The 8,550-nt window shown below is 40.9% G+C and overlaps 1 long non-coding RNA gene across 3 annotated transcripts in view; it reads left to right on the top strand.

Moving 5' to 3' along the window:
• Window positions 1-61: 61 nt before the first annotated feature.
• LOC121107432 overlaps window positions 62-8,550 on the top strand; it is a 32,568-nt gene continuing 24,079 nt past the window's right edge. For all 3 annotated transcript variants that reach the window (XR_005841580.2, XR_005841583.2, XR_005841581.2), the window contains exons 1-2: window positions 62-4,613; window positions 7,075-7,179. This is a non-coding gene — a long non-coding RNA (uncharacterized LOC121107432). The remainder of the gene's footprint in view (window positions 4,614-7,074; window positions 7,180-8,550) is intronic.

The raw sequence follows: 8,550 nt of genomic DNA, 5'->3' as shown, positions 1-8,550 counted from the left end.
GCCGCGGCCTTCACTCCTCCGCAGAGCCGTCCTCGGCTTCTCCGAGCATCGCGGGGTGCGGGCGGGCCGCGGGGCGGCAGTGCCGCCTTTCCCCCCCTGAGCGGCGAAGGGGGCGCCGCGCTCCTGTGAGGGCCGCTGGGGTGCGAGCGGCCGCAGCGCGCGAGCCTGGCATGGGAAGGCTGTCAGCGTTTCGGCTGCACCCGAGTGAAACGATAAGCGGCTGGCTGTGAGCTCGTCGCTCTGGAAATAAATAAATAGCGCGAGATGCCTCCTGTCGGACTGCAGGTGCTGTTTTGTGTCCTGATGAGGCAGCGGTACCAAGTACTGATAAGTGCCAGCGTAACAAGAACCTCCTCGCAGGTGTTAAACGAGCATATAGGGTGCAGAGCTGCATGGTGCCTTTGCAACAGAAAAAGACGTAGTGAAGCCGATAGTAATCAGGAAATTACCTGTGGTCACCTACAGCACTCAGTCAGACGTCCCGGTTCTTGTTCTTATTTCTGCTTCAGACAAAGCTGCTTGCAGGAGTGCTGTGTCTCACATAGTATCTTTCTGTCACATAAAGCAGGGCTAAAATGTTTTTGCTGTAAATGCCACAGCAGTGAACTCAGCTAGTTCCGTATGGAAGCTCCAGTTTTTATTTTCCAGTGGAAAATGTGCATGCTTTTAGCTGTACAAAAGACCTCTACACAATTACTGAAGTTTTAAAGTGTGTCTTTTTGGAATGAACACAGAAATAACCAGAAGCAATTGTGCCAAGAATTTGTGATACCTCATGTTAAGCATTTATTCATGATAGACCGTGTTACCAGAGTGTTTCCTACACTTGTGCAAGAAAAGTTTCTGTAATCATTTTTCTTTTAAGAAACAATTTCCGATGAGCTTCCTAAACGGCAATAGAAGCCCAGATTGTTCCGTGTGCATCTAGCTTTGCCTCTGCTTTATATAATTTCACTACAATTGTCCTTGAGCAACCACTTCTCATGCTTATAAAAACTTTTGAAGTCTGAGCTGGAATGTTACTGCAGTGCTGACCATAATTACTTTCTTACTGCTCTTCCTTTCCCCATCTGGATCCATCAGCTCTCTTAGTCTATAAACTTTCAGGACTAGAAACAATCTTTCTGCACTCTTTTTGTATCAAGTGCTGTGAAAGCTTATTCTTTATAAGCTGGAGTGCCTAAACTCTGTGATAACATTAATAATAAAGAGATCAGAGCAAATAATAACCATTCCTTTTTATTCATTTCACAATTTCTCTGATCTGAAATACTTGATGTCTCTCTTTCAGTTCTGAAGGCATTTTCTCAAGAAGCTAGAACAGATAAACTTGTTACTCACCTGAGAAAAAACCCTGGAACTTCTGATAAAAAGGTATCGTGGCATGAAGGAGAGTAATGTCACAATGCCTGACCCATTCCTTAGCAGATCACAGGCAAACATAACCCCTACTGAATCTGGAGAGCAGCAATGTGAAGTGCAGGAGGTTGGTGTCACCTTAATCATGGCTGTCTTCTCAGAGACTGACCTTGGAGTCCTGGCCCTCAGCTTGACCCACTTGCTGCAGTCTGCATTGTTGATAGGTAAATGTTACAGCGTTCTCCATGTCAAGAAGTGTTCCTGTAAATCTCAGTGTTGTACTTACTGGGTAAAATTTTCAATAATTGTCATTTTAGTCCCACAAAACAGATGTGAGAGAGTTGAACAATGACTTTTCATGTTTTAGAACTAATCATGTTAGTACTGAAGAGTTATGACATCTCTGGACTTGCATATTTTGAAGGCGAGAAGTGTAAAATCCAAGAAGACAGAATGTAACAAAAATTATCTTACTTTCTCTCCCTTCTTCTCAACAGTTGACATGATATAGAGAAGTAGAGTACAAATGTTGTGGAAAATTTGGATTGTAAGGTATGTTGTATATTAACAATAGCATGGAAGTGCCATTGAGAATTAGGAAACAGTGTCATTTGGGGATGTATCTCTGGCTTATTAGCTCTTCCAGTGCCATTGCATTTCTTAGCTTTGACTTCAGATACAGAGTGCTTTGAAAAAATGCCAACAAAATCTAAACAGTGAAGGAGACTCTTGTGGTTTTTGTGCTGTCTGAATAGCAGAGAGATGTGTATTCAGCTTCAAGCTCTGCCATCAACTTCCTCCATCACCTCAGGCAAATCTTCCTTTTGACCTATCACTGCTTTGATTGTTGAGCTCAAGCTATTATGTAACTAATATTCAGAGGAAAGGCAGAGAACTCCCAGAGCTGACAAGTTAAAGCTTTGTAAATGCTGAGGCACAAGGCTAAGCAGGTATGCGTGAGACTGGAAATTGAAAATAAAGTGCACTTTCTGGGCAGGGAAAAGTTACAAGATAATCAGCAGAGCAGGGCTGCACCCTGAAGGGGGGATTCTTTTTTTTTTTATTTTTTTGCTCCTCCTCTGTCTTTTCATGAGAGCCATTTGTTTATTACATGACCACACCGATCTAAGAAGCTTTCCGATCAATTTTTGGACTTCAGCTGTAATGAGAAATGCTAACTCTGATTACTGATAAGACATTGACTACGGGGCAATGATTATCGCTTTTACACCAGCATGTTCACCCTTGAGCTACTTTTCCTTGGTGATACTGAATCTGACATTTTAGCTGGCTGTTGCTATATCCTCACTGCATCGCTTCACTCAGACCCATCCACTTTTTCTCTTACAAAAGCTATGACTTGCTTTATTTGGTCTTCTCTTTCTTTGAATTCCCCATCAGAGTGCAGATTCTATTTCTACTTCATACACTTCATTTGCCTCTGCACTTAAAATACAGCATGATTTACTTCTATCATTAACTTTTTCCACGTGCTTCTCAGTCTGCTGTCACAGAAATGTTGACTTTCATCCTTACTCTTCCTTCCTCTCTGTCCCCTCCCTTCTTATCACGTGGATCTGTTTTATCCTGCCTTATTTTTCCATTTTTGTTTCTTGAGGTTTCCTCTCAAGTAAATGTCGGTAGTCACAGGCCTTCCCTATCATGAAAACACCGATTAGATTCCCTTCCTGTAAGCAGTGCTGTTTTTATTCCTGTAATCTCCATCCTCTCCAAACATGCTGTGCAAATTGCTCTAATTATGTTATATATCTCCTTCAGTATGCCCCATCCTCCCTCCATCAGCTGAAGCTGCTCATGTTGGTATCTCTGGTTAGCGCCCCAAGCATGAAGGCCCTTGTTTTGTTATCACCTCTCTTATTGATGGACTGCCTTTGAAACTCTCATTCCTCTTCCAAAATCCAGTATTCACCTCCTTTTTTTTTTTTTTTCTAAAAAAAAGGTTTCTTTCCTGATTCCTCACTTCTACTTCTTAAATCTTTATTGCTTTCTTTTCTCCTGTTGAGATAGTGATAGGTTTCTACTTGTTAATTTTCCTCTTAACTCTTGATTCTTCTTGACTCTCTATAGATTGGCTGCCCTTATCAACAAATATGTTTTCAGATATCAGCCTTTAACTCCTGTTTTATCTTCCCCCTTTTGTTCCCACCTGGTGGTGTTGGAGTCTTACTGCACCTAGCACAGCAAATCTTCAATAGCTCATTCCCTCCTGACTGTATTACCTGTAGTTATGCCTTGACGATGATTCTCTCTTGCTGTGACCCCTGCAGCTTTGTTTATTCAAAGTGCTGTTGCTAAGGTGCCTCTCTCTGGTTTGTCATTTTTGCTATGTTCCCTCACTTCGTAATCCTCTGGTGTTACATTTCCTCTTTTGCTGAACCAAAGACAATTTTCTTCTGAGTCACAGACGGCCTTTGCAGTGTAATCTTCCTTCATACTGGTTTATCCTATTGCCATGTCATGAGGTTAACTTCTACCTCTCTTTTGTCACCCTGGCAGACTCTTTTTGATCCCTCTGAGAAGCAAAAGTTACTTCTTTCTGAGAGTGGGGAAAGGCTTACAGAAGGAATTGTGCTACTTTTTGATACAAAATTCGTTCCTTTGGCACCACATGCTTCCTGCTGTCCTTTACACAGCCATGAAAATAAAGGATTAAATAGCCCAGTGATTCCTCTTCCCTCAGTCCTTTGCTCCTCTAGTCTGGCAGGGGATCTCCTCTTCTGCTGGAATCTCTTTGAGTTCTGTTGCCAAGACTTCAGAGCTGTCTCTGTGCAGCACTGGCTGAAGCAGAGGCACAGAGGCAGCTGCCAGCCCTGCAGAAAAAAGCTCTGGAGTTGGTGCTGGCAGGAGGCGGGAGCCGTGAAACTGCAGGAGTGAGTGCAGAGCGTGCCAGCCAGAGTTAAACACCCATTGATTGACTTCCGTGCTGAACTCCGCAGGGGAATGCAAGAGCTACCCATCAATACTGGCAAATCCAGGGATTCCCCATGATCATTGTGAGCAATGCCATACTTCTTTTGGATTATGAGGGTCAGGCATCTGGGGTTTTTGTAGAAGTATAATACAGCAAAGGTGGAGATCTGCTGGAACAATGCTCCCAAACAACTCTCACCAGCTCTGAGTAACTTAAGACTGAATGCAGTCTTCTTGACTTCAGTCTTTTTGTTGTTGTTGTTGTTGTTGTGCTGATGTTAACAATTGAGATGTTTTCACATTATTCATCAGCATTCCCACTGGTAAGTTGAATATTGTGTTTTGTATGGTTTGTTCTTTTTGAGAAAAATGAATTAGTGTACATTATCAAGAAAATGTATACAGCACCAGCAGTTTAGCTTCAGAGGACCTGGTTATGCTGTGTGCATCAGTATTGAATGGTAAGCAAAAGAGGATACTATTCAACACAAGAATGACAGAATGGGATTTAAAGGAGGAGTAGCAGCTGTCATCCACACATTCTTTTGTGTAGTACATCTTTTTTTTTCTTCCAAGTAATGCTGTCAGATGTTTTCTCCTGTGCATATGATTAGAATAAGTAGGAGAAGTTTAATAAAAATAAAAATTGATTTAAAATATAATAAGCTTGAATAATCATGTGTTTTAAATCTAGAACTAGTCTGTATTTGGATGCATATTTATCTATGGAAACATGTAAATAGCCTTTTTTATCTTATCAGCTTTAGACATTAGAAATAAAGCTTGGCTACTCATGGAGCTATCTAAATCCGAGTGTTTTAGTCATAAATGAGGAAACTGTTAGTATAAAATTGTCCCTTAAATTTGGATGCCTAAAATATACTTTTTTAGTATTGATGTCTGAAAAGAAGGTGGCCGAAATTAGAAAATAATTAGGGAAAACAAGAGGTTATGGAAAACAAGAGGTTAGTATGAGGCTCAAGGTGGTGTATCTGGCAAATGGGGAAGAAGTCAGAATGAGGGGCTGTGTCCCCTGCCCAAACTCACTGCCTGGGGGAGGAGGATCACAGAAGCAGAGAATGGGTCACACTGGAAAACATGATGTCCTGTCTGGTTTTGAATTTCTCCAAGGGTGGAAACTCCACAGTATCTCTATGCAATCTGCACCAGTGTTCAATCACTCTCACAGTAAATTGTTTTTCTTATGTTTAAATGACATTTTCTTTGTTTCAGTTTTCACCCCTTGCCTCTTGTCCAGTTACTAGACACTTCTGAATATAGCTTGCCTCTGTCTTCTTTAAGAAGATGGCTAAGAAGCCACCTGACCTTTTTTTCTGCAAGCTGAGCAATCCCAACACACCCAATCTCTTCTAATATGCCAGATACTCCAGATCCTACATCACCTTCTTCGCTCTTTGCTGGACACTCTTCAGTAGTGCCATGCCACTATTGTAATGGAGAACCCAGGACTGGCCTCAGATCTCCAGTTGTATCTCACCAGTTAAGCTGAGTGAAAGGATCACATCCATCAGTTTGTTAGCAGTGCTTTACCTAGCACAGCCCAGGATGTTGTCAGCAATGACCCTACAGTACTGCTGTGTCCTCCTATTCTCCACTGACCCAAAGAATTGAGGGGTACTGGAGTAATTTATACACCTCTTGACAGCTGTTAAGTCATCACACTCATTAATGCTCTGTGGTTCTGGGACCCTCATTAGAACATGTTTGGTGTAGTCCTTGTAATGGGGCCTCAAGAAGGCAGCTCAGTTTTTCTCTCAACGCGTGCTCTGGAGGAATTTTTTGCACGGATGCAAACATTTCAGAACCCTTTTGTCAGAGTTCTGTGCCATTCTCCAGGTCAGGGCCCAGCCTGCACAGCTGCTGTGAACAGTGAACAGTCCTGCCACAAAATGAGCAGGCATTTTTATGTAAGTATATCTGAGGCAAGAAGCAATTAAATTTACACAATTAAAAACAAACAAAAGCTGGGGAACAAAAACAGGAAGAAGTAAGATCTAAGTCACAGAGGGAGAAACTAAGGGTGACACTGACTAGAGACGATCAGAGAACAGAATAAAACTAAATTCTTCAAAGGAAAAAGAAAACTTGATAGTTGCATCTGACCCTAACAAGGACTAATTAAAATGTTGCAATTCATCTTGAATATATTATTTATGTGGTGTTTCTGAGCTTGAATTCCATATTGGAAATACTGTCTCATTGACGTATTGGAGTTTTCCCATAGCCTTCAGTGAGGCCATGATTCCATGTGTACATAGGGACCATTATTCTTCTCAATGTTGAAATTTCATAATTTTTCTGCTGCATGTGCAGCAGTCCAGTGCTAAAGGGAAAGCCTGTAAAAGATTCCTATAAATAAATAATTGCACTGAAAGTCATTTATCCTAAAATTGACATGTATTTATTTGGTAAATGCTTAAGTTTTGCTGTTGCAAGTTAACAAAATGTATTTGTGGAATAAATCTCCCATATCTTATTTTGGTCATAGAAGGCCCTAAAAATACTTTGTAAAATAGAAAGTAAATCTGGATTATTTCAGTGCCAGACTAACGGGAAGGGACATCATTCATGAGGGGCACATTTAATGAGCCAACTGTCCGCTCTCAATAGCTTAAAATTCATTCCAGCACTTGGTTATTTGGCTCCCTTTTCATTAGCAAAAACAGTTTGAGTTTCACTGTTGAACTAAATACACAGCTGTTGCTACAAAAGAAACCGTGATTTCAGAAAAATATAATGGCTTAATGTCTTTGTGTCTCACAGATTACACAAACCTTTAAAGGAAAATACATTCATCTTCTGTTACCAGTCTGAAGGTTCATGCGGTGAGAAAAATCGCTCATCGTGAGTAAACTGAGAAATACAATGGTAAATACATGTAATCAAAACTGACATTTCTCACCTTAATGGTTCCAGTGGCCATGGTGATAAGAATCTGAGATATGTGAAAAATGGGAGCTATGTGTATCCAGAGTATGTTTGGTAACTATATATGTTAAAAATAATAAAATAGCAAAATAACAATAGTAGTGTTAGTATTATGGCACCTGATCCAGACTCAGCTATGGGAAAATTTTCCACAGAATAAGTGGGTTTGGGATAGTGTTTAAATACCATTTTTCATGGTGTAGTATGAACGAGAGGGGATATGGTTCCCCCATTTTACCACTGGGATAAGTAAGAAGGAAGACAAATTCCTGAAGTTCTTGTGGAAGATCATCAGGACAGTCAAGAAAGGATCCAGCGCTTTCATAGAATCATAGAATCACAAATGATCTACAAGATCACCTAGTCCAACCGTCCTCCTATCACCATTACCACCCACTAAGCTACTAAACCGTATCTCGTAGCACCTCATCCAGACACTTCTTCAACAGTGCCAGGGATGGCGACTCCACCACCTCCCTGGGCAGGCCATTCCAGTGCCTGACTATTCTTAGAGTGAAAAAGTTTTTCCTTATATCTAATCTAAATCTCCCTAGGTGCAACTTGTAGCCATTTTCTTGGGTCCTGCTTGTTGTCTGGGAGAAGAGGCCAAACCCCTCCTCATCACAGCCTCCCTCCAGGAAGTTGTAGAGTGTGATGAAGTCTCCCCTGGGCCTCCTCATCTCCAGTCTGAACAATCCCAGACTGCCAATTTCATCTTCTTGCCACTAAATTGCAGTGTTAAACTTCCTCCAAAACACTTAAAATGAAACTGGTGTTCCTTATATATTGATATGGTCCTTATTGTGTCCTGAATAGTTCCATCTGGAAAAGGATGTAGCTTCTTCTAGCTCTTAAATATTTTTATTATGTATAGCTATGTACCTTATTTGGAAAAGAATTGAGGAATTATATGTATATTGAAAGCCATTCTTAGTGTCTTATTTCTGTTCCCACGTACCTGATTGTAACTTCCACAGATTTCTGTGGGAAGAGAGAAGGAAAATCCCTTTGTGAAAACATTCTGTCAAGTTGTATGGTATATTGTGCCTAACCACAAAGCCCCTGAATGTGTCGGGAGGAGACTTCTGCCGTGGCAAAGTTCATCGTTTTCCACACTGATTGTCCTTATGTTCCAGCTGAGATACAAATATTACTGTAATGCAAACTGTATGAAAATATGTATATTTCCATCACTATTTTCAAAATGTTTTGGTAGCATCTTAAATCATGGAAGATTTTATTTTGTCAGTGCTAAATTTCAAATGGAAGCTGCTTGATTTACAGGGCTATTTGCTATTTTGCTTGATCACT

Source organism: Gallus gallus, chromosome 1, assembly GCF_016699485.2.
Source record: "Gallus gallus isolate bGalGal1 chromosome 1, bGalGal1.mat.broiler.GRCg7b, whole genome shotgun sequence".
Classification (NCBI taxonomy): Eukaryota; Metazoa; Chordata; class Aves; order Galliformes; family Phasianidae; genus Gallus; species Gallus gallus.
The sequence above is the reverse complement of the archived record's forward strand: the minus strand, read 5'-3'. Positions and strand labels throughout refer to the sequence as shown.